General features: G+C 40.7%; 1 protein-coding gene across 2 annotated transcripts in view; it reads left to right on the plus strand.

The window, feature by feature from the left end:
* The window catches only part of RFC3 (replication factor C subunit 3), a 94,908-nt gene extending 80,155 nt beyond the window's left edge, over positions 1-14,753 (plus strand). For both annotated transcript variants that reach the window (XR_013536444.1, XR_013536445.1), the window contains one exon: positions 312-14,753. The gene's annotated coding sequence lies outside the window, so the exon portion shown is untranslated. The remainder of the gene's footprint in view (positions 1-311) is intronic.
* The last annotated feature ends 12,550 nt before the right edge of the window (positions 14,754-27,303 follow it).

Raw genomic sequence — 27,303 nt, forward strand, 5'->3', positions numbered from 1 at the left:
AATGGGTACACGAGTGTGCGCTATTATTATTTGATTTTTGCATTTTAACATCTCTGAAATCAGGATAGGTCTACAATCACCGATAGTCAGGTGACAGTTGTGCTGTCGTTGTCTTTACCTTAGAAACGTCATCGCTGATTTATTTCAGTTGTGTTCTCCTTTTTTTATTTGCATACAGAGGAGTGTCATAAGGCAACAATCTAAGCCTGAAAGATCTCTTTCGTTAAGTATAAAATAAAAATCTAAATGGCAAGAAAATAACTCATCTATGAGTTTATAACAATATCTACACTCTTTTTTCGTAACTATAGGGTCTTCAGGGCTGAAGCAGTTTTCCCACAACCTCCTCCACTGTTATAGTCAATGTTCATGATACAGACAATTGCTTCAATATCCAGCTCAGTGTCTTCCACCTAGTAAGTGCACACTAAATACTATTGATTGGATTTCCAGTGACTGTATTAATAGTGAACTCAAATGATTTACTAATATTCTTCACCAAATCTGGTCATTTCCGAAAAGTAGAAACAATGAAAAAATAAACAAACCAAGAATGGTGATTGGAAAGCCCACTTTGATAAATGTCTGACTTGCTAAGACAATCCATATTTATGTGCTAACAGGAAAGAGCTACCAGAAGTCTTAAACTCGTGTTGATATTACTCTTCTCTGAACTCTCTCTGTGCTTATGATTTTTATATGATGTGCTTATGAGTTTTTTTTTTTTGAGACGGAGTTTCACTCTTGTTACCCAGGCTGGAGTGCAATGGCACGACCTCGGCTCACCGCAACCTCCGCCTCCTGGGTTCAGGCAATTCTCCTGCCTCAGCCTCCTGAGTAGCTGGGATTACAGGCATGCGCCACCATGCCCAGCTAATTTTTTGTATTTTTAGTAGAGACGTGGTTTCACCATGTTGATCAGGATGGTCTCGATCTCTTGACCTCGTGATCCACCCGCCTCGGCCTCCCAAAGTGCTGGGATTAGATGTGCTTATGAGTTTTATATGGTGTGCCATGTAGTGAATTTTGTCTTCACAAATTACTTCTGTTCTTAACATAAAAATCAAGGTAAGAATGTTGGTTTGACCAGTTGTAGGTTCAGTAACACTGGATCCAGCTTTCCAGGAGATGCCCAGAATCTCCATATGACCAACTCTGGACCTGTAAGATTCACATAGTCACTACCTATTCCGATCATCACTTTCCGTGAAGACCCAAGTCTCGCATTATGTTTTAATAGAATCAACCATCACCTTGCAGTCTGTCTTACTGTTGACTTTTATTTTCATTTGCACATTTTCCCTTTTATGAAAGGGCTACTCCTTTTCCTCGGTTCGCTTGTGATCTTTAGTTTTTTATTACTTGCTTTTCTTGCTGTTGAACAAGGTTTAAATTGGATTACTGATCTAAAATATTCATTTTGAAAATTACTTCACAAAAAATTAAAAGATTAATAGTTGATGCTTTCAACTGTGGTCTTTAGTGAGAGCCAAATGGTATTAAAGTGTGTTCTTCATTGTCTGTTTGTTCTAAATAATATCTATTAGTATGATTAGTACCAATATTTAAACTAACTAAAGAAGCAATTTTGCTCTGTTGCCCAGACTGAAGCACAGTGGAGCAATCATAGTTCATTGCACCCTTTACCTCCTGAGCTCACGTGATTATCCCACCTCAGTCTCCCAAGTAGCTGGGCCTACAAGTGCATGCTACCATGTGTGGCTAGTTTTTAATTTGTTTTTGTAGTGGTAGAGTCTCACTATGATGCCAGGGAGTTCGCTGGGCTCGAGTGATCCTCTTGCCTCAGCATCCCAGAGTGCTGGGATTACAGCCATGAGCCACTACCGGGGGCTATGATCTGTCCTTTTCTGTTGCTCACATACCACCGTAGTGCTAACCACTTGCTGAGTTCTAGTTCTAATCATTCATAGGGTAGGGACTTCGGGTACTATGTTCTATTGCTAAACTCTGGCTTTTGCACTGTGAAAGTGGAAGACTATTTGGAGGTGGAACAAGTGAGTTGCAATCTTTACATATCTAAACCAGGACCAGAAATCCTGGATTGCTGCATTTGCCATTTGTTCTTAAAAATAATAAATCCTAGAACATATTTTATTAACCTAAGTTATTACATATCAAAAATTAAATCTTCCCGAGACAAATAAAATAAATGAAAAGTTAATTTTGAATGTAGCTTATTTCAAAAATTACACTTAAATCTGTAGCTGAGAATAATTTCCTTTAGTGAAGAAGACATAATTTAAATGTAAAATTTTAGAATGAAAAACTTCTTATAGATTTAATTCCTTCTCATTTTAGAACAGAGTTAAAATTGCTTCTTTGGTTAATTTAAATATTGGTACTAATCATCCTAATAGATATTATTTAGAACAAAAAGACAATGAAGAACAAGCTTTAATACCATTTCACTGTCTCTAAAGACCACAGTTGAAAGCACCAACTATTAATCTTTCAATTTTTTATAATTTTCTAAATGAATATTTTAGATCAGTGATCCAATTTAAACCTTGTTAAATAGCAAGAAAAGCATGTAATCAGAAATAATTCCTCTGCCACATTTCAGCATTAAAGTCGAGGCCTTTTGCAAAGCTTTGAAAAGTATTTGAAAATTAGCTCATTATATTTTTTTAAAAATTCTTTCTTTTTTTTTCTTGGCATATACATGTTATATGTCACTTTCTCCCTGAGAGCTTTTGTAATAGAAAGTCCTCAATGTGTTTGAAATAAAAAATTCTAGGTAATAAAATTTTATTTTCTTTTTAAGGATATGCTGAAAGTCAGAAAGGGTATTAAAGCTTCAAACCACGCAAAGAAACCTCCAAATATTTCCATTAAGAAGATTAATAATTTTCACTGCATTCATCTGGGAAAAAAAAAGCCAATGTTAAATTAATCAGCCTGGCAGTTGTTTTGAAAGGGTAATGTCTTCTGAACAGCCTATTAGAAGAGAGATGCGATGCAGACTTGGAGGTTCAGCATCTGGAAGCCCTCCAGAGCGTCACACTGAGGAGCCATGGAGTAGGTTTTTGTGGCGTAGAGCCCTGGAATTTTTGTAAATTTTAACTTGAGTGCCCAAAGAGCTGTGGCTATCTATGATTTCAGAGACAGCTCACAGGGTGCTCTATGATCTAGAAAGCTTGAACCCTAGTTCTCATGGAGATCATCAGCTCCACGAAATTAGCTGGAGAATTCTTATGGTTGCAGAGAAGGAGGGCAATTGTCAGGGTTTGCTAATCTGTATTCTATAATAATCTGTCTATTGGTCAGGATTCTCCAGAGAAACAGAATTCAGAGGAGATGCACACACACACACACAGTTACACACACACACACACACACACACACACACACACTGTACTATAAGGAATTATCTCAAGAAATATAGAAGCCAAGAAGTCTTAGAATCTACAGTCTGGGCAAGCTGGCTATTCAGAAGTACAAATGGTTTAGTTCCAGTTCAAGTCCAAAGGCCTGAGAACAAGAAGAGCCAATGACATAGGTTCCAACCTGAAAGCCAGAGGCTCCAGACCCAAGAAGAGCCCAAGTTTTAGTCTATGCTTAAAAGCAGAGAAAGATTGATATCTCACCTCAGGCATTTTTTGTTCTCTTCAGGTCTTCAACTAACTGACACCCACCCACAGTGGGGAAGGCCATCAGCTTTACTTAGCCTACTGATTCAAATGTTAATCTTATCCAGAATGATGTTTTCCCAAATGGCTGGGCACCATAGGTCCAGTCAAATTGACACAGAAAATTAATAATCGCAATCTGATAGCTTTTCTCACATTGCCTAAAAGATGCTGAAACTACCTGTGATACATATAATTTTAAAGGCAAGATTTAAAAGAATTAAAAGCAGGGCTTTATGTGGAACTATTAATATTTCAGACTTGGAAGAATTTTTTTTTTTTTTTGAGTCATAGTCTTACTCTGTTGCCCAGGCTAGAGGGCAGTGGCACAATCTCAGCTCACTACAACCTCTGCCTCCCGGGCTCAAGCAATTCTCTGCCTCAGCCTCCTGAGTAGCTGGGATTACAGGTACCTGCCACCATGCCCGGCTAATTTTTGTATTTTTACTAGAGACGAGTTTCACTATCTTGGCCAGGCTGGTCTTCAACTCCTGACCTCGTGATCCACCTGCCTCGGCCTCCCAAAGTGCTGGGATTACAGGTGTGAGCCAACACCGCTTCTGGCCAGAAGAAATCTTTGAAATTTCGAGTACAACTCTTTCATTTTATCTTCATAAAGATGACTCTCTTGGGGTCTCTGAGGTAATGAGAGGCCATGCCGGTTCCTGGCCTTCTGTTCTTAGACACGAGCTTCTTCTACAGTCCATGTAACCCCTCTCAGAGTCAAGGAAGGCATCACCCGAGGGGAGGCTTGTTTTCTCCTTCATCTGCTTCTGCTCTTTATTCTGCTCCTCTCCTCACCTACCCCAGACTCCTCCTCCAATTGTTCCTCTTCCTTTTCTCAGTCATTGTCTTACTCTTCCTGTTTCCCCTCTTCCTCTTCTCTTTCTCCAACTTTACCTCTTCTTCTTTCTTTTCTTTCTCTTTCTCCTCTTCCTACTCTGTCTCCTTTCTTTTGGTGTGGATAAACTTAGTAAAGAGGTTTCCGAAGGTTGTTCTGTCTTCAGCTTGAAGGTGAAGACATCATCTCCCTGTGATGGCTCCTCTTTTGAGCCATGCTCCCGGAGACATAATCAAAATAAGAGTGTACTTGAGGACTTGGAAACTGCATGTGTCATGCCCCTTTGGACGACACTTTACCTCTTATAGGAGAGATTGTTCAGGGCATTTGCTCAGTAAGATTCACATTTAATTAGTACATCCTGTATGTTGGGTAGTATGTTAGGCACTTCAGCTCAGGTAAGAGGCAGAGAGAGGTCTGGAAAGGTCTATTATAAAAAGGTAGTAAACTTTTAATCATCTCTTCAGCAAAAGATGTAAAAATTACGGACTAGAAATAATAACAGTGCCTAGATAAATTTTTCAAGTTTTGTATTATCTCAATGTTTGGTATTAATTAATTTCATTTTTTATTATTGCACTTATTGTGTTGTTATTGCATCTTTGACTACATTCATGAATTCACTTGTTTATTCATTCAACTACTTACCCAACTATCTAACATTTACTTAGTTTCTACTCTGTTCTGGGCATGTATTAGTAAATAAGACAGAGTTTTCTCTCAGAAGGAGATAACATAGCATAAAGACTAAGAATTTTGACTCTGGAATTGGATGGATGGTGTTTGAGGCACAGTTTTTGTTGCTCGCTTAGACTATCTTTCTAGGCCTAGTTTGCTCGTGTGTAAAGTGGGGATTAATATGACTCTGGCGAAGATGAAAGGCGTTTTAGGAGTGCTTGGCACATAGTAAGCACTCATGGACGTTCGTCATTGTTATTACTGACAGCTGGCTCAGAGATTTATGGACGTAAACCAATAGAGAACAGTGTAGCAAACGTCAGTGCAAGGAAGCACTTTGCCCCAGCTAGAGAGTTCACCAAAGTCTTTCTGGAAGACATGGCCCTTGAGTCAAGATCAGAGGCAGAATAGCAGCTACCTGACAAAGAGACTAGAAAAGGATATTCCAGGCAAAGGGAACAGCACATACAAATGCAGTAGGCTATAAGAACTTGAAGCAGGTGTATTAGTCTGTTCTCATACTGCTATAAAGAAATATGTGAAACTGGGTAATTTGTAAAGAAAAAAGGTATAATTGGCTCATGGTTCCACAGGCTGTACAGGAGTCATGGTGCTGGCATCTGCTCAGCTTCTGGGGTGGCCTCAGGAAAACTTACAATTACAGTGGAGGGCAAAAAGGGGTCAGCGTCTTAAATGGTCAGAGCAGGAGGAAGCGGGGGGGTGGGCAGGGAGGTGCCACACACTTTTAAACAGCCAGATCTCATGAAAACTCTATCATTAGAACAGCACCAAAGGGGAAATCCACAGCCACGATCCACTCACCGCCCGTAAGACTCCACCTTCAACACTGGGATTACAATTTGACATGAGATTTGGGTGGGGACACAGAAGCAAACCATATCACAGTGCTTGAAAAAGAGCACTAAAGCAGAAAGGTTTTATTTATTAAATGGCAGAAGCAGACTCGGTAGGGGTCAGTTTGAGGTAGGACAGTTCAATCACACGTTTTATAGATGAAAATACTGAGGCCCGGCTGCCTTGATTGAACTGAATAGACTAAGGTCAAAAAGCTGGTGAATGAGAGCACTCATTTACACAATAGCCTCCATCACCAGTGCAGAGCTGGTGTGGGGGAAGAGCCTGCTGTAAGTGTACATGCAGGAGGCAAGAGTTTGTGTAGAGAAGTTCGCATCAGCAGCTATGTCTCTCTATGACTTATACTCTCTTTCTTAACTCGCTATGTATTAAGGCTATTAAAGCAAGCATTTTGGGGTGTATTATTGCTAGAAGCCTATCTTAATCCATTTTGTGTTGCTATAACGGAATACCTGAGGCTGAGTAATTTATAAAGGAAAGAGGTGTATTCATCTCACAGTTCTGCAGGCTGGAAAGTTCAAGAAGCATGGCACCAGTGTCTGCTCAGCTTTTGTGGAGGGCTTTTGTGCTGCATCAGAACATGGTGAAGAAGAGCAAAGGGGAAACAGACACCTCTGAAGAGGGCCTGAACCCGAGGTGTGTTCGGATTTGTAACAACCTATTCTTGAGGGAACTAATGCATTCCTTTGAGAACTAGTCCTGTCTTGCCAGAGTAACTCACTCACTACCACGAGAACAACACTAACCATTCATGAAGGATCTGCCTCTGGGATCCAAATACCTGCCACTAGGACCCACCCCCACAATACCCTTATATTGGGAATTAAATTTCAACATGAGCTTTGGTGGGGACAAACAAACCATAGCAAATATGTTAATGTTTCTCCTTCTCAGACCTCACCCACACTGTATACTCCCACTCCTCACTGCAGATCTAAGAACTGTCAAGTTGGTGCAAAAGTAATAGCGGTTCTGCCATTAAAAGTAATGGCAAAAGCTGCAGTGACTTTTGTACCAACCTAGTGTTTGCAAATTCCTAGCCGTATGATCTGGTCAAGATGAAGAAAGGGATCTGAAGAATTACTGATTTGAAATCAAGAAGAAATAAAGTCCAAGTCTAGGTATACTGTTTTGCATGTCCCAAGTTCTCATCATTAGTATTTATTTAGTCAATTAGTCAGTCATTCAACAAATGGAGCTTTCATCGACTCTGTGTCCTAGACCCTAGAGATACCATGATGACCAAGACGAACTGCCTCACCCCATAGTGATGGCAGGAATGTGACAAGTAAATAAGTGACTGCAGAACAGTGTGACAAACGTAATAATGGGGGCAGTCCACGCTGTTACGAGGTCTCCTAAGACAGACATTTATTCTGATCCAGAGCATCAAGAAGGGCTTTCTGGAAGCAGTAGTTTTACTATTGAGCTTTGAAATAAATAGAAGTCAGAAGTTAGTGAGCTGGAAAGAGCTGGTAGTTAGGCAAAGGAGGCCTGGGCCTGGAGGGAAGAGGCTGTAATTGAGGAATGAGAAGAGAGGCAGTGTGGCTGGAATGTAGGGGATTCATTCATCTCCAGAAAGGAGGCTGGAGAGATAAATAGAAGTCGGATATGAAGGGCCCTGTGAACCTGAGGAAGAAATGGAAAGTTCATTCTAGAAACACTGTGGGGTCATACAGCATTTATGCAGGGGAGAAAAAGACCAGACATTGGATTTTAGAAAGGTCCTTCCTGTTGCAGTGCTGTCACAGAAGAGATTGCCCTGACCAAGAGCGTGTGCAGGAATATCAGCTTGGGGACTTTTATAAGAGTGGCCCGAAAATGAAGGGAAGAGGAAGGATGGGAGTGACGATTAGCTTAATAACTGGGTGTGTGGGTGGATGAGAGAGAAATTATAGATAAATTGCACTCACCAGATGCTACTGAGTCTGTCTGTCTCTGGTAGTCCTGTTCACAGAAGCAGGGGACACTGCGGGGGCGGGGGCAGGTCTAAGGATAGAAATAGAATCAGAAGACAAAGGAGTGAGTTTAGCTTTAGACCACTTGAGTTTGAAATGCTTGTGGGTCACCCAGGTGTGTCTGTCCAGCATAAAGCTGGCCAGTGAAAATATCAGTGTGTGTATATTAACTTAATAACTAGTTATTTTATGAAGACACTCCCTAGATAAGAAAATCAGATTCCACTTAGGAGCTGGCTGGTTTCTCAGCACTCAAAGCAGTCCCAACAGGCTCTCATTGAGCTCAGAATGCGTAGCCAGGCACTGGGGGAACGGGGGAAGGAGGAGCAGAGAAAAATCTAGATGGGGCTGCTTATGTAAGGGCGCAATTCAGAGAGAAAGCCAGAGACACTTCAGAATCTCTTCTTCATGGCCATGGGAATAATAGTCAAATTGTTCCTAAAACACCCAGTTGCAGGAGTAGTAAATGAACTAATTTTGCGATAAGCTCAAAGGACACAGAAGCTAAGAACACTGGATTTTGAGCAGATAATTCTGGTTTAAAATCCTATTTCTGTCCCTTTCTATCTGACCTTAGGGAAATTACTCACTGTCTCTAAGCCTCAGTTTTTTTTATCTTTAAATGAAATGACACTACCTAGTTAGGTGTAAAAATACCTAGCTTATTGGATTGCTGACGGATTAAGTGACGTATTGTATGTGAAGTTCTGGCAAGTTTCAGTGTTTGTCAATAGTGAGCCCTCGATCTGTGGTAGTTACCGTTGCTGTTATGAGGCATCCAAGGAAGGCAGATATCCTCTTCATGTTAACTCTAGCAGCTGGGAGAAAAGGAGCCGGCAGCCACACCTATTCACATACATGCGTATAGAACATGTGACTATACACAAATTTATAGTAACAGAAGACCCTATTGTTTTCTTGCTTTAAAACCATAACCATGTAATTTTATGAAAATATGAAAGAAGAGTGCATCCCGTTGCTAAGTGATCTGCTCATGTAATTACTGGGGAAACAGATGGCCAATCAATAGTAGACAGCTAATTACTTTACAAATGGATTTAGTTAAAGATTGGAAATGATGATGAAAGTGTGTTGTCCTTATGTAGCGATATTAAGATGGTTCGTGGTCAATTATAATAAAATAAATCACATTGAAAAGAGCATCTTATTTCTACTTTTAAGGTAATAGGAAGCCATGGCTTGCTGGATTGTTGAGCCAAGCTTTGGAAGAAAAATGGAACCACTCATTGTGCTAGACAAATGCTTTCTTCTAGGCTACTTTTTCTTCCAAGGAAGATGAGCAATTGAAAAGTAATTATCTATCCATTCATTCTGCCAACCAACATTTAATGAACATCCAGCATTATCCTTTCATGCAAACTTCTTTCTTCCACACTCTACCTTCTTCTTCCACACTCTACCTTCTTCTTCCACTTTGCTCCTAAAATGTCCAAATGACCAGAAAAATGTAGAAGTGGGCACCTTGTGCACACACATGGCTAATGACAAGGTATATTGAAACAACCTTTTAAGAAAACAGCGTGCCTCTGTCAATCAAGCACAAAAACACTATGCTATTTGGTCCAAAAATCTTACCTCCTTGGAAACTTATGTGGAGAAACAAATTCAGCAGAAGAAAAAAGCAGCTTGTATGGAGATATTTACTGTAGAATCATTCATAATAACAAATTGGAAACAAATTATATGTCCAATGCTAAATAATAGTTAAGAATGACAATCCCATTTATTAATTCTACATAATATTATGCAGCTATTTATAATGTTTGCAAAGTCTTCCTAGAAATCTGAACAAAATTAATGATCTCATAAATAGGTAGTTTTCAAGAATTCACCGGTTCTGTGTTTATAGCTATGTGAAGAATAAATATAAAATATGAAAACGACTGAGAGAGAGCAAATAAAACTGAAGACAATTGTGTTAGAGTGCAATGTCTTTTTTTCAATATTTAACAACTTATTTTGATATTCTTTTATGATATATTAAATATGAATACCACAAAGAATTCTTCTGTATGTGGTCAAAATCCAAGATGGCACCTTGCCAACAGCATGGAAAAAGTCTTTCCTACCTTTAGGATTCAAGTAATCACAGAGAAATGAGTAGTTCTGTTTCTCCCTGTTTTGTCTCCCTTGTTTTCTGTTGTGAGAGGCATTTACAAGTATCTTGAATTTCTCTTGCTTATGAATTCAACTGCTGCGGCTTTTGCACAAACAGCCTTAATCCTTTGTTTGGCTTGTCACAGCTGCTACTGCAGGAATTCTGATGCCACCAGCAGAGGATTCAGGAGCTAAAATGAAGAGGTTTGGAAATGCCAGTACCCTTCCACCCTTCTCTGGATATAACCAACTGCATATATGTGCATATCTCTTTCTAGATATTTGTCCTATTAAACTCCAGCCTTGTTCAGTGTGTGGACCATAAGGTTTATCTAGTCTGAAAACATGCTCTGCATGCTCTAATTATTAGTACAGAAGAAAATAAATACACTCACTGATCAGAATATCCACTAGCAATGAAGAAGGAAAATGCTGCCATCCCTGGGGGTAGATTTCCATAATGTTCCTCACGCCCGTGCCAGAATTCTGTTTTCTTTTTCTTTCAACATCTTAGACCCTGATTTCCAAGGTCAGAATAGTTTCCCAGTCAGATCTGGGTAGGAAAGATGGAAGTCTGTGCCGGCTACCTTTATAAATCTTATGTGATTGTTATTTTAGTGTGATTAAATAAAGAAAACAATGATTAAAATTATTCATAGTGATTCATATTAACATTATGAGGGAATAACTATATTTCTGTTTTTATTTTTTTGAGACAGTCTCACTATGTCACCCAGGCTGGAGTGCAGTGGTGTGATCTAGGCTCATTGCAACCTCCACCTCTGGGATTCATGTGATTCTCATGCCTCAACCTCCAGAGTAGCTGGGATTACAGGCGCACACCACCACTCCCGGCTAATTTCGTATTTTAAGTAGAGACGGGGGTTTCACCATTTTGGCCAGGCTAGTCTCGAACTCCTGACCTCAGATAATCCACCAGCCTCGGCCTCCCTAAGTGCTGGGATTATAAGTGTGAGCCACCACACCCAGCTGGGAATAACTATATTTCTAAGTGACAGAGCTTCATTATGGTTAGATGTCATGAGGAACATGCTCGCTTGTTGAAGATGCTTGGGTTGCAGGTGCCCCCCATTTGCATGCTGTATAGCCCACATCTGACCTTTGGAGCCCCTTCCTACCATCCGCCACAAACTGAACGGTGCAATTTCCAAAACTGTTTTCCTTAAGACTCAGGATTTGAAGAATATCATTTGAAAATCCCTTTAGAGATAGAAAGAAAGATGAAAAGAAAGCAATGGTCCTCTTGCTTGTATTCTGTTCAGTCCTCACTCCAGACAAAAATCACTGTCGGCCTTCGGTGACAGAAACAGATGTCTCAAAGAGGACTGGATCACACAAAGTCAGGCTTCACCTGGGTAGAAAGCATTCTGCATTGACAACCATCTGGGTTTCAACTAGATGAAATGTGATAATACCAAATATTGTCTCATAATCCTGGATGTTTGGCTAATAGTACCAGTGATGATTCACCAACTCCACTCATAGGGAGCAACTGCACACATGTATAGACGTATATGTCTGTGTGTGTGGATGTAGGCATGCGTGTATATATAAGCATGAGCATGTTTCTATGTTTATATGCATGTACACATATGTGTGTACATATAAGCGTGCATGTATGCATGTGTGTGTATGTGTGTGTGTGTGTATGTATGCATGTGTGTGTATGTGCATTAAATGTTTTTAGTTATATTCTCCAAATGCATTTTTGGTTGACATAACTGCCTACATGTCCAAGGTTACCGACATAATTTAACAAACAACAAATGTCAAATGTCAGAGTTATTATTTTGATTTTTTTTTAATTAAAGATGTAATTTCTAAATGAGTGCAGGGGACTTCAGAAATATTAATGTGCTAAATTTCAAGTTCCTGAAACTTTAAAACTCAGAAAACAAGGGTGAGATCTTAGATATAAGCTCTTGTTTTCGGGCGCCTTAAATGTGAATGAATTGCAAGGCATTCAGGATCCACACGTCCCCAGCAAAGCCCTTGAGTCCTAAGACAGGATCACGAGCAAAGGCAGTTTCCCTGCCAGCACCCTCATTTCACAGAACGCGAGTGTAGCCCTTGTGTAGGTAAGTCTATGAGCGAGTCTGGAGTGTCTTGGCTTCTTGTGGGCCTCTTTATTGTAAACAGAGTAGACTTTTAAATAAATCAGAAAGAAAATCCGAGGCATGGAAAGGAAGGTTAGTCTGAAGTGCTCATTTTAGGACCCCGAATCTCACCAGCATCCTTTTATATTGCAGCACACACTGCTGTTTCCAGGACCTCTGCAGGATCTATTTCAATAAATTAGGATCTAAAGAGCCCTCCTGTTTCCTTAGAGTTAAGCTAATGATGCCAACAGTGCTGTTTTGTTTCCTGTAGTTGCCCTCTGTCCGCCTCATAAGGCCCTTTCTAAAACCTTTACATGCTGGGCCAAGCACAACCTGGTGGTCATGGCTCAGACACCATTTAATTTCCTTCTCAAACCATCTTGTTTTATGTAAGTTGACCTTTCCATGACTGTAAAATCTCCTCATTAGAAAATGACAGGCTCTCTGGGATTGGAAACCTTTCTCGATAACACTCTGTATAAAGGCGTCTGTGTAAGATTTTTCTCATTTAAAAATGAAAAGAGACCCTTTCATCCACTCCACCAGCAGCTTTCAGAGCACGCAGACAATCCATTTGAATTTTGTTAAAAAAAAGAAAAACCAGAAAACCTGTTTTTTTGTGGGGCAGCCAGTGGAGGGGGGTCAGAGATGGATCTGAAGGATCTGGTTTTAAGAACCTCAGAATCATTATCCACTCTATTTTCAGAGCACCCATTCTCTGTTAAGTGTGTAACATATGCCATTGCGAGAATTTCCTACAGCTCTGCAGGGTTTCTATTACAGTTGAGGAAACTTGGATTCAGAAAGGTCCAGAAGCTCGCCCAAGGTCATTGAGCAGGTGAGTGGCGGAGCTAGTGCTTAACCTGGGTCCTTGTGGCTCTGTTCTTTGTACTGCATCATTCTGCCTCTCAAGGCAATAATTTCTTAAAAAAAGACATTTCAGATAGCCATGCTGCAGATGCCTTAGCTTGCATAGAATACACTCTATTAACAACAGTTATTTGGACTGGAGAATTACTAGGGTTTTTGACCTCAGCAATTGGAGTACCTTTGCTACAGTACCAGCCCTGAGCCAGGCTGTTAGGATTCAAACCCTTTCATGGCCCCTGGCTGGCTGTGAGATTCAGGATTGTCACTTCTCTGGAGTGAGGTCTCTTGAGCTGAAACATGAGTCCATATAACATAATACATTCCTCATAGCATTGCTGTGAGGCGTAAATGGGAGAATGCTTGCAAAATACTCTTGGGTAATTAATACAGCTGTTATTATTACCAAATAATAATAGCTGTTATTGTTACCAAAATGACACAGAAATGTTCCTGCCTCCCCTGCGCACCCGAAAAAATTGGGAGAACAAATCAACTTGTGACTTGCAAGAAACCTCAAATAATAGTGCCAGATGAAGAAGGCTGATATATAAGACTTGCCAGCAGTGGAGGGCATTGCGACAAAAACTGAGCCCGACAGGAAGGCCGAGGCTGTCACATCCCATTAGTCCAGAGCTGTGACTTCATGCTGACTCAGCCAAAGGCAGACAGTAATCACAGCCAAGTTTATATGCTCAGAATTGATGTGGCCTTATTTCCACATTCTCAGAAGCAAAGTCAAGAGAAAACGGCGATCAGAAAGTTTTTACGGGCCTCATCATGAAATGCTGACAGCTTCAGTGTATTGATTTGCCTTTAGTTAACCTCTGTAATTCGAAGTGATCACCCCCGCCAAAAATGAAGGTATATCAAGAGAATCCTTTTTACCTTTTGGTCATTTTGAAACAAAGACCATGTCAGTTCTTCTTTATTCTATAGAGAGTAATTGATTTGGGGTGATGGTAAGTGTTCAGATGAGATTTCTGGAGGACATTTATCTGAGTCGTCCCAGACAATCAATATTGTTTATTTTAACGAGGTGATTGCGTCGCCCATTCAGAAATGCTGAAGTACATGCATGAGCGCAGTCAAAGCACTGTTTTCAATTATCTTTTTGTATTTCTAATTGGTAGAAATAAATTAGAAGACATGTATTTGACTACTATTCTGCACCAGCAAATCCATTTTTTTTAAATGGTGTTAATTGTGGTTGTCATGGAAACCCTGAAGGTAGTTAGGCTGATTGCTCAATCTATTTTTTTTTTTCTTTGTAAGCGATTATTTCTTTGGCTGATACTGAAGTTCCTCCTCTAGAAAGCAATTACACATATGCTCACAAGACATTTACTCTGAGTTAAGATGCTCGATAAATCTGTTACACCAATTATATTTGTACTGTGGTTATGAGAATCAATATGCTGGAGATGTAAACTGATCACATAGAAAAGTGAATAAACCAGTTAGTTGCTTGTTTTTTTTTTCCTGAATGTAGTGATGTAATGCCTAGATGATTTTCAAAAACACTCTGCTTGCTTTAAACTTTTGGTATTATTTAATGTCTGTGTGTATGCTTTTCAAATGTCATTTTGCTGTACCTTTTCTGAAAAATGTCAAAATTATATTAAAGAGTCATGTCTGCTTCTTGTTAATCTTGTTGGCAGATTTCACAGAGTAAAAACAGACATACATGGAGGATATAGGCTGAGGGAAAAAGCCTCAGAGTATAAATGGTCGTAGATAAAATACTAGACGCATCTTTTATTAATTGTGGGTACTCAACCTGGATTGTAGTCTTCACGTATAAACTGAGAGCCATAACCTCATCGGGTTGTTTAAAGATGAAGTGTAACTATACATGTCATGCTGCTTATATGGTGGTAGGCATATAAAAGATGCCCTAGACAGTTTACTCTTGCTCCTGCCTAAGGCTCCGTAATCAACTTTCCCTTCTGCACGTGTCCCCCACCGCCCACCCCCCCACGACACACACACAGGGACTCACTCCGGGTTTCTGGAACTATGTGTTTGTGTTGAAGGGAGAGAAAGTTTGGCTAGCAGAACCTCAGCAAAGTTTTAATAACCTTACAGCATCCCCATGTTATGGGAAACGAGCAATGTCCTGGGACAAGCCTGACCTGGAAACAGAACCTTCCACAAGGATTAAAAAAGCTCCATCATGGCCGGGTGTGGTGGCTCAAGCCTGTAATCCCAGCACTTTGGGAGGCCGAGGCGGGTGGATCACGAGGTCAAAAGATCGAGACCATCTTGGTCAACCTGGTGAAACCCCGTCTCTACTAAAAATACAAAAAAAAATTAGCTGGGCACGGTAGTGCGTGCCTGTAATCCCAGCTACTCAGGAGGCTGAGGCAGGAGAATTGCCTGAACCCAGGAGGCGGAGGTTGCGGTGAGCCGAGATCACGCCATTGCACTCCAGCCTGGGTAACAAGAGCAAAACTCTGTCTCAAAAAAAAAAAAAAAAAAAAAGTTCCATCACAATAACTTCCAACTAAATACCGTCTCAAGAAGTTTATTCTTCCAAACAATATCCTGTTGACTGGATGATTGAGTTGGGGCGGGGAGAGAACGCTTTACGAGCAATAGTCAGTGGTTTGCTCTTGCATGTGAGAGTTTTAGAATCTGTACAACTAAACCATTCCAACGTCCTTTCTCTGTCTCTCAGGCTGGAGTGCAGTGGCAGGACCATGCTTCACTGCAGCCTTGATCTCTCAGGCTCAACTGATCCTCCTGCCTCAGCCTCCTAAGTAGCTGGGACCACAGGGGCATACCACCACACCCAACTAATTCTTAAAAGTTTTTTGTAGAGATTGAGATGGCTGTTGCTATGTTGCCCAGGCTGATGTCAAATGCTTGGCCTCAAAGTGATCCTCCCACCCTGGCCTCCCAAAGTGCTGGGATTACAGGTGTGAGCGCCTGCACTCAGCCAACCAAACATTTTTAATGTAAAAATAGAGCTACTGTCTCAGCTCATTACATTGGTCCAGAATCTTTTTTCTTGGGATCATGAGATGCAGTCACCATATTGGTAGCATGTCCTTATCTTACTAAATCTTCCCTACTACATAGTTGGTTCATATTACGAGTCTTATTTATTTTAATTAAACTGAATATCAAGAGCAACTGTATGTTTGCAATGTACCTTGTATATGCCTCAGTTATAGCACTTACCACAGGGCATTATAATTGTTTGCATATATTTATCCCCCATAGAGTAAACAATTTAGAGATGACTGCTTTCTGTGAAACCAAACAAAACTAAAATTTGAAATCTTCAGCATCAAGTAAGTTAGGCTCTTCACTCTTTCAGTGATTATTTAATGAGCGTCTACTATTTTCCCTGTGCTGGACTAACTATTGGGAATTCAGGAGTGAATTTGGCAGACATGTTTCCTTCCTCATTAGGCTATGAAACTTGCGTCTACTAGAGCAGCGGCTAAGTGCTGCAGGCAGTGAATTTCCAGCTCTATAGCACTCAGTGGCTGCCTAACCAGCTCGGGACTGCCCAAGAGTCAAGCAAGGCTTCTGAAGGCAACAGCTTTGAAGCAGAGAACTGAAGATAAACAACTTAAAGGGTTAGGGAGAGTGTTCCAAACGGAGAGAAAAAAACAAACGTAAATGGACACAGTCAGAGGTCAGAGTGTTCTTGAGTTCCTGTGCCTACAAGTTCCTAGGGAAGGGTCTCAACCCCTGCATGAAACATACACTGGTGACATGGATTTGCCATTTTTAGGTAGGAGATTGCATTTTTTACATAAACTGCGGGATCTGCAGCTTGGGATCTGTGTTTCTTAGGCTGAGGTGACACCCCTGATGGTCCCTATGGTGCAGCCTTTCAAGATGATTTGACAGCAACACAGCAGCCTCCCCGTGCATCCTGGAATGGAGCCTTGGTAGAGAACAAAGACACCCTCTGGTTTTTTTTTGTGAGATTTTGGTTTGCTTATCTGTTCCTCCAGACTTCAGACATATTTTGGTTTCTCAAGGGGTTGCTCATTCAAATGCCAAGTAGGCAAGGATTTGATTTTCAATAAGGTGCGATAGGGACATGTAAAATTAAGGGAATTACAGGAGAGAGGATGGTGTTTGGAGTCTGGTCAGAGAAATCTGGTTTTGTCTCCTGACTTCTGCTCTCAGGTCTAAGTGAACTTCGGCACGTTCTTCTTTCCCTCTGTTAGGCAGGGATAGGAACACCTGCCCACAGGGCTGCAGGAAGATGGAGTGAAAATGACGCTCATTACCTGTTTAACGTGGTGCCTGGCATCATCTGTAAGTGATCATTAAGAAAGAGAGTAATCTTTAGAAGCCTCAGCTTTATTTTTTTTTAACTGATGTATTTTTCTTTGTTTTTCATTTTTTGTTTTTTTAAAGCAGATTTATTGGAACATAATTAACAAACCATAATATTCATCCATTTTAAATGTAGAACTCAGTGAATTTTAGTGTATTTAGAGTTGTGCAATCAACACCACAATCTAATTTTAGGACATTCCCATTATCCTAGAAACTGAGTATTTGGATTTCCTCTTTTGTGTTTATGAATTCTAAATTACACTCAGGAAATATTCAATTTAAGACCCGAGATAATCATCATATTTACTTACTATGTCATATCTCATGATATTGTGATAATTATCATCAAGGATGTTAATTCTTTTTTTTTTTTTTTTGGAGATGGAGTTTCGCTCTTGTTACCCAGGCTGGAGTGCAATGGCGCGATCTCGGCTCACCGCAACCTCCGCCTCCTGGGTTCAGGCAATTCTCCTGCCTCAGCCTCCTGAGTAGCTGGGATTACAGGCACGCGCCACCATGCCCAGCTAATTTTTTGTATCTTTAGTAGAGACGGGGTTTCACCATGTTGACCAGGATGGTCTCGATCTCTTAACCTTGTGATCCACCCGCCTCGGCCTCCCAAAAGTATGTTACAACTTTAGATAATTTACTTGTTGATATTATTAATAAATGTTAAATGGTCTTTATTGTACAAACAACATTTAATGATGACTGGTGATTGTTATGCAAATACGTTTTAAAAGTCTTGTCATCAAACCTTTGGGAAAAAATATGTTTTCTTGTGTTGTTATGGAAAAGTAGCTAGTCAGATAATCTTGAATATGTTACTAGTGTGCTCATCTACCCTGTGTTAGCCAGACAGACTCCATTTTGCTAAGAGTCAGACAGAGTCCATTTTAACCTCTGCCTCACCCCTCCCGTCATTTCTCCTTTGAGTGCATATCTGGGTCGTGTTCCTGTGCTGGGTCTTGTTGTACTTAGAGCTATAGCAACATATCACCGTTGTAACCCTATCCGGCTTGACAAGCCCACTTACCATTGTGAATACCCCCTTAATTGATGGTATGGAAAGTACCGAATGCCCCCCCGCCACTTGGTAACCAGCAATCATGGGAACCACTTGTGTATCATCTTAGTTAATCAACAATCATGGGAGCCACTTGCCTCCTAGTTAACAGCCTCCTCCCCTGACTCGCTTGTTCTGCTTCTGTAAAATTCCACTTCAGCTAGGCTCCCCCTCTCCTTTCCTAAGCAAGGTGTAAAAAGAAATCGAGCCCCTCCCTCGGGACCGAGAGATTTTGAGTGCCAGCTCTCTCAGTAGCCGGCAATAAAGGACTCTCAATTGGAACTCAGAGTGTGGTGCTTTCCTTCTCACTTGCTCAGTTATAACACTAAAAACTCACTGGAAAAGGGCAGACTTAGTAGAGAGGCCATGGGATTAAGCATGAGGGCATTATGGAGCCAGAGTTCAAACCCAATTCAACCAGTTATAGGCTGTGGAATATGAAACCAAATGCCTTAACTCTCTGGGCCACAGTCTCTTCATCTGTAAAACAGAGGTGGTAGTAGCAGTACCTGTCTCATAGGGTTGCAGGAATTAACTTATGATATATGTAAAGCCATTAGTATTGGGCCTGGCATATAGTAAGTGTTCAATAAATGACTGCTGGAATTTTATTGCGTGTAGTCTTTCAGGGAATTGGTAAAGGGGACCATTTTTTTAAAGTTTATAAACACATTAAGAAAAGTAGAGGAAGAGAATTCTTTTTTCATCTTAAGTAGGGAATCAAAAAAAAAACCCCATCCGGCTGGAAAATGACGACTTTTAAAGAACTAAATAAAAATAAATCTTAATGTATATTCTCTGTGACATAGAGATAGAGCTATTGCACTGTAATCTGATTTTGTTCTTTCAGCTATGAAGAGAGGAGATGAGGGAGACCATAGAGACAGCCGACTTTGATAGGAGAAAGGCTCCTAGACAGACACCCCAAGGCCTTTCCTTTACTTAGGTTTACTGACACAGGGAGGGGGTCATCTGCCTGCAGCGTGGCCGAAACATGCCACGAATAGCCACAAAAGGCTGGAGACTGTGACTGGCTGTTTGAATGTCATCCTTGCCCCTGGCTCTACCGTGACGTGTGCATAGCTGGAGGTGAGAATATTAACACAAAAACCAGTGGATCCAGAACATGTGGAATGGCCTGGTTTCCAGGGGTCTTCAGGTCACATGGTCACTTGCAGAATTGAATGGAGAGGTGACATTGACTAGGGCTGATGCCCTGTGATTTGGGGAGTTTGGACATAGGGGCTTGAATAACAACTCAAATTGGGGGTGGGGGGGTTGTAAATGGGGAAAGACCACCACAGGAGGAGGTGAGGCAGGCTGACACCATGGCGAGAGGCCAGGAACTGGGGTCTGCAGACACCTGGCTGTATCACTCCTAGCTGGTCTTCACAGCCTTTTAAAATCTGAAGGTGCTTTCATCTTTCCTGGCCCCTTCTACACAAAGGAGAGCTTTTTAAGCCCCAAGGTGTCCTGGGCTGCCCTAGGAAGTTTAGCTCCATGTGTCTGTGGTATCCACTTGTGATTCCTTGGTTTTCCTTCAGGTTAGAGCTGGAACTATCTCTGAAGGCCTGATAGAGGCTGATTTCCCAAGATCCAGAAGCTTCCTTTGTCTGGGCCAGCACCAGGGCTCAGTGCTTTCATAGACTTCTGGTTCAGCCCTACCTGGGTTTCAATAACCAAATTAAAAAAAGACTAAATATAACTTGTAGAAAACCTAGGAGGAAGTGTGCTTACAGTCCTAAACTCTAAAAGATGCAGTCACATCCTCTGAAAACCAGATAATTGATTTGAAAAGACAAGTGTAGACGTATTAGGTTGAAGCACACTCCTTCACTTATTCTTTTTTCCGTTTATTTATTTATTTTTTTTGAGACGGAGTTTCGCTCTTGTTACCCAGGCTGGAGTGCAATGGCGCGATCTCGGCTCACCGCTACCTCCGCCTCCTGGGTTCAGGCAATTCTCCTGCCTCAGCCTCCTGAGTAGCTGGGACTACAGGCACACGCCACCATGCCCAGCTAATTTTTTGTATTTTTAGTAGAGACGGGGTTTCACCATGTTGACCAGGTTGGTCTCGATCTGTTGGTCTCGTGATCCCCCCGCCTCGGCCTCCCAACGTGCTGGGATTACAGGCTTGAGCTACCGCGCCCGGCCTTTTCCATTTATTTTTATACGAACCTCACTGGCTTACTATGAATGGAAGGTGGAGAATTTTCTGTATAGAAGTGTAAGAAGATTCAGAGGTAATCTGCACTCTCAGTGAGTTTCTGTTCTTGATCAGGGATTGGCAAACTATGTCTAGCAGGTCAAATCCTAGCTGCTGACTATGTTTGTAAATTGAGCTTTACTGAAAAACAGCCATGCTCATTTACTTACTGCCATTGTAGCTGTTTCTCCTCTGTAATGACAAAGTGGAGTCGTTTTGATAGACATCGCTTGCGAGGCCTGCAACACTTACTGTTTGGCCCTTTACCTAAAAAGTTTGCTTCAAATGTAGTCAGCAAGATGAACAGATAAAGAAATGATTATATATATACACACACACACATATATACGTATCATCATTTATTGGTATATATATCAATGATGTGTGTATATACGTTATTGATATATATATCAATAATGTTATATATGTATTAATGTTATATTGATATATATATCAACGTATATACACATCATTGAGTGTATATATATATATATATATATACACACACATACACACACATATATGTGCTAACCTACCCTGTGTTAGCCTGACGGACTCCATCTTGCTGAGAGCCAGACAGACTCCATCTTAACCTCCACCTCACCCCTCCTGCCATTTCTGCCTTGAGTGCATACCTGGGTCACACGGTGCTGTGTCATGTTGTACTTAGAACCATAGAAACATATAACCGTTGTAACCATATCCTGCTTGACAAGCCCACTTGCTATGTGAATACCCCCTTGATTAATTGTATGGAAAGTATCAAATTACCCCCCTTGGTCACCAGCAATCAAGGGAACTGCTTGTGTCTACCCTCCTTAGTTAATCAACAATCATGGGAGCCTCCTGCCTCCTAGTTACCAGCCTCCTCCCCTAACTTGCTTATTCTGCTTCTGTAAAATTCTGCTTTGCCCCCCTTACCCTGAGCAACATATAAAAGGAAATCACATCCCTTCATCAGGGCCGAGAGATTTTCAGCATGAGCTGGCTCTTGGTCGCCGGCAATAAAGGACTCACAATCGGATCTCACAGAGTGGCTGTTTTCTAACAACTCACTCGGATATAACACATACCCTGTGAGAGAAAGATGATGGAACATTATTCAGCCAGAAAAAGGAAGAAATCCTGCTATCTGCAACAATGTGGATGAATTTTGAGGGCATTATGCTAAGTGAAACAGAGAAATAAAAATATTACATAATCTCACTTCTAAAAAGGTTGAACTAAGAGAAACAGAGTGGAATTATGGTTATCAGGGCCTGGGCATTGAGGGGAAAATGGGGAGACATTCAGAGAGCACAAACTTAAAGTTTTGTACATCTAGTATATAGGGTGGTGACTATAGTTAACAATACTGTATTGTATACATGAAATTTTCTAAGAAATTAGATCTTAAATCTTCTCACCAAAAGCCAAAAGCCAAAAAATAACTAGGTGAGATGATAGATGTGATAACGAACTTAATCATGGGCAAGGTGATAAATGTGTTAACTAACTCAATTTTGGTAATCATTTCACTATATATATATGTGCACACATATACATACATGCACATATACATATATATGTATGTATGTCAGTAGAGTGGGAATAGGAAATGATGAAGTGGCATTTTAGGCCAAGAAAGAGACTATGGAATCAATCCCACCCCTCCACGTGTCTCCTGAAATCCTGAATGACGTGAGACTGCAGAGTGTCTGACATTGTTGTATCAACATCAAATAAGAATATAAAAACTAATCTTTAAGCCAAAGGTTTTATTTGGGAATACACAAATAATAGAATTGCAACGTGGGGTACATGCCAAGACCTGGATGGCCTCTTATTAAGTGCTGAGACCAAATGGAAAGGTTAGGGGAAGAGGATGTTATGCAAGTTGTTTTGAAAGAAAAGTCATTGTATCTGGTGGTGTCTTCCAGGAGCTGGTGAGATCTGATCGGTGAGTGGTAGCATTGCCTAGGTGAAACTTGTCATCCTCAAGTCATAGCAGGCTGTTTCCTTGGATCGGGCTTGCCAGACAGTGGATCAGGTGAATGTTTTTGTCTAAGAGGCCAACTGTCCTTGTGCTGTTAGTTGTCCACGTGGGACACATGTAGCAATCTAAGGCTTGGAAAAATTTCTTGCAACAGTTTTTGTTACTGGGCCAGTTGTGTGCGAGAGCCCTCCTATCATGGCCCTGGCTCCATTTTGCCAGGGTTCAACACACGTGACTCCATTTTGATTCTGACAACTTTCACAGCTGCAACTCTTGTGAGATTCAGAAGGGCCTGGGAGTGACCTATTGAACTGGAGAGGTCTGGTGGGTGGGTGACTTGTGTCATCCTGCCTGGAAAAAAGTCCTCTGATTCACCTTAGCAGTGGATGGCTCTATAAGACCAAGGAGGAGTTTCATATGGGAAAGATCAATATGTTGGACTTAATTCAGCAGTAAGAACAGCTGCTAATGTTCTTATAACGTCTACCACGTGCAAGGGACTGTTAACATCTATTAAATTATTTAAGTTATTTAGTCTTCCAAACAGCCCTGTTAAATGGATGACTATTATTATCATCCCCATTTGACAGAGGGTGAATCTGAAGCAAGAGAAGTAAAATAATTGGCTCCAATTTCCACCACAGTGAAGCAACTGCTGGTATTTGAATGCAGGCAGGGTCAGGATGGTGGGCTTACCTGGTATTCCCAACCACTTCTCTCAGGAAAGGGGCAAGGAGACAGGGCTGAAACAGAGTTGGAGTGTTTCAGTGTGTCTTTACAAGATATGTAGGACTTAGGTGCTATTAATGTTCTCTGTCAGGTCTCCACATGCAAGCCTGGAGCCTGAAAGTCTGAAGTCCTCCTTGCCTGAGCTGATGTCTCCCACCTCCTTCCTGCGTTCGCCATTGTCCCTGATGGTCCAGCGGAGCTTCCCCAGACAAGCCCCTCACCCAACCCTTCCATCCTAACTGTTCTTATGATAATGAAAATACCTCTCACCCAACCCTGCCATTGTAACTGCCCGTATACTCCTTGCCCCAACCCCCCACCACTGTAACTAAACTTACTCTGTAACACCCCTGCCCCCAGAAAACTACCCAAACCTATAAAACCAATGCTCTTTGCTAATGCCCTTTTTGGCCTTAGCCCACCTGCACCCAAGTGAATAAACAGCCATGTTGCTCACACAAAGCCTGTCTGGAAGGTCTCTTCATTCAAAGTGCGTGTTTTTTCAGCATTATCATCTTTGATTTTTGGATTCAGGGTCTTGGACATATTGAATTGTGAAAAATTTCCTGGAAAGCAACATGGTGAGAATATCCAGATCAAAATAGAATTTCCAAGAGCTGATTGGCTGAAGGGCTTTGAGTGGGAGAAAATGACCGCTGGGTGTGATAATGATGCGTGCTGCTCGTAATGGCAATGAAAGTAGAGTTGAATCAAGAAGTTGCAGATTTAGCTGTAACGTGGATGGTAGTTCGTTTCATCTAAACCAGTGGTTCTAAGACTTTAGCACACAGCAGCATCACCTAGAGGGTTAAACACAGGAGTGGGTCCTCACCCTGGGGTTTTTGTTTCTGTACAGTTCTGGTGTGGATACAGTGGTGCTGATGCTTTTGGTCTGGGAACCACACCTTGAGACCATGGATCTAAGCCATTGGAGGACTGAATGTGAGACAAGATATTACCTTTTTCCATGGTGTAGACTCATATCATGAAATGTGTAAATTCTAAAATCTTGCCAACAGGAGACCAAAATTATTGTCACATTTGTGGGGGGTCCAGCAAAGATATAATGTTACCTCCAGGGGGTGCCATTCCCTTGTGAATGACTGCCCTAGAAGTTGTGTATAAGGCATATGGCCACACAAAGGCCCTGAAGTCTGGTAGTGGAAATAAATTTTTCTTTGTGATATCTGACATTACTTTTAAACATGGAAAGTCCTCCTCCCTTTCCTCTGAGTCTCCTACCCATAATCCAAAGATCAAATTTATAATCACCTATGTTTCCTTTTTTTTTAAAAAAAATGAATTATTTTTTAATACTTTCATTGTAAAGTCCAATTCTGTTCATATATTCTGCGAGGTGATCATTAAAACAGCATATTGTTTTCCTAAGTGACAATTTTCTCAAAACTTTTTGAATACACATTTGTTTTTCCTTCACTGATTGCGGTATTTTTCTCATACGCTGTGTGTGTTTATTTGTATTCTGAGACTATTTATACTGCCTTTGTTGTGCTAGCTCATTAATTCCACAAATGCTTACTATGTTCCAAGCACTGCAGAGATATCAGTATGAATGAAACGGTCATGAATAAAACACACGTGGACTCTGCTGCATGAAATTTACCATCTCGGTAGTCTGTTTCATTGTTCATTTGTCTATTCCAGCTCAAGCATCACATTAGTTTTAATTGTCGTAGCTGGAAAACACATTTTAAGTTGCTGCAGGGAAATTACTCCTTAATGCCATTAAAAAAATCTTAGTGATTTTGTCTATTCTTCTTAATATACCTTGGAATAACTTTTTCAAAAATTCAAAGAGGGGAAGAAAACTGTGACTTTCGTTGGAATTGTCTTGCAGTATATTTTTGGGAAGGATCAATAACTTTTATTATACAGTTTTTCTCTCCCAAACCACTTTGGTTTGCCTTTATTTACTGGGGTCTTCTTTCATATCCCTGTATTATAAAATAACATGCAAGTACTAAAATGTGTTAGTCTGCTGAATTTTATGAAATGCTTTTTATCAGCAACATGAGAAATTTCAAGAAACTGTAGAACTGATCCCACAGGGAAGAAATGAGGATTGAGGTTATCAAATAGAGAAGTGAAATTGCAGAGAAAGAATTACTCTAAAGCAAAAACAGTGAGGAAATTTTCATATTATCAAGGTAGTCACATAAAATAATGAATGGTCCACATGCATAAACCACATCAAATGCTAGTCTATGTATTTTTCTTGAAGTGTCTGTTTCTCCTGCAAAGTACATTGCCGTATAAGTTTTAAACAATGAGGACATCCGTCCCTGAGCAACATTCCTGACACTGTGACGACAATGACTGGCTTTTGCTGGGCTCGTTTGCAAACATTTGTTGAGACTTGCAGACTGACAACCTAAATGGACAATATGTCCATAATCTGCATGCCAACTGGCACGCGCTGATAACATCTGACAGGCCTCTCTCATCAAAGCCTTTGTACACCTAAGTAATACAACTGTACTCTCTTTACCCTTTGAAAAATCTGAGATACTGGTTTGTCCCTTTGAGTTATAGATGGTGATCTCATAAGAGCTTTGAGACAGCCGTTCAGCCTCATTGACGCAAATGCTTATGGCAGACAATACATGCTTCAAATCTGTGGTCATCTTCCTCTTTTCTTTTCCTGCTTGCTAATGCCAAGCTGATGATGCAGAATATAGACCTCATTTGCAATTTTAGTATTAGAGTTTGGAAAACACATAGAGATCTGGGTGAACAAAGAATGTGCGGTAATCACCTTTTACCTGTCCTTCATTGTTTGGGAATGAGCTCCTATTGTGTTAAAAATGAACTGCTGGTCAGTGCGTTGGAAAAAATTTATCCCAAGAACTTATTATTGGTTTGGGGATTGTTTTTTATTATCATGGCTTCTATGCTCGCTGCTATTATTGGGCTAGATGCTCATTTCCTTTAACTGTGATGTTTAAAAATACCCTAGCTTAGGTGAATATAATCGTTACCATTTATAACAGTAGATTAGATTCTCATCTTCTCTGTCTCTGGTGTAACAGAGAGATAATAAATCAATGAGATGATAGAATTTAATAAGGTCCAAAGTATATCATTGTTAGTGATGCATTTTCAAATGATGATCTATGAAATTTGAAAATAAGAAGGGAGAAACTTTCTTTTTCTCTTCTATTAAGGATGACTGACACGCTTGGAAAGAAAAAATCTCAAGTCAGGTGCATGTAAAAGGAAAATAATTTGTTCGTATTTATCTTTTTATTAAGAGAGAAAGAAATATAAACAGCTAAAGATGTTCTTTTAAAGTTAAAATTTGGGGGTTTCAAATTTCATTGGCTACCTACATTAAATTAAGAGAAATAAGTAATTTAATGTGAGAGTAACAGGAGGCTCCAGGATTGGGGGAGGGAGATGAATGGTATGGGGGAGGGCAAGAGACAGGCAGACAGAGCTAGAAGAGAGGCGAGAAGGCGGTGGTGAAAAACAGAAATGAAAGAAAGAATAGAGAAATCAAATATTTAAAAATAGAGCCAAGACAAAGAAAGGAACAGATAGGAGGATGGCTTGAGCTCAGGAGTTTAAGCTTGAGCTCAGGAGTATTTCAGCCTGAGCAACATAGCAAGACCTCATCTCTACTAAAAATAAAAATAAAAATTAACTGAGTGCAATGGTGAGTACCTATAGTGCCAGCTACTTGGGAGTCTGAGGCGGGAGGATGACTTGAGCCTTGGAGGTTGCAGCTGCGGTGAGATGAGATCATGTCACTGCACTCCAGCCTGGTGACAGAGTAAGACCCTGTCTCAAAAACAAAGGGCAATAATAGAAAGAAGGTGACAAAGACACATGATGAGGCAGGAAGAGGTAGAAGGAAGCAAGTGCAGCTGGAACTGAAACGAGAAAAGCTC

Source organism: Callithrix jacchus, chromosome 5 (genome assembly GCF_049354715.1).
Source record: "Callithrix jacchus isolate 240 chromosome 5, calJac240_pri, whole genome shotgun sequence".
Taxonomy (NCBI): Eukaryota; Metazoa; Chordata; class Mammalia; order Primates; family Cebidae; genus Callithrix; species Callithrix jacchus.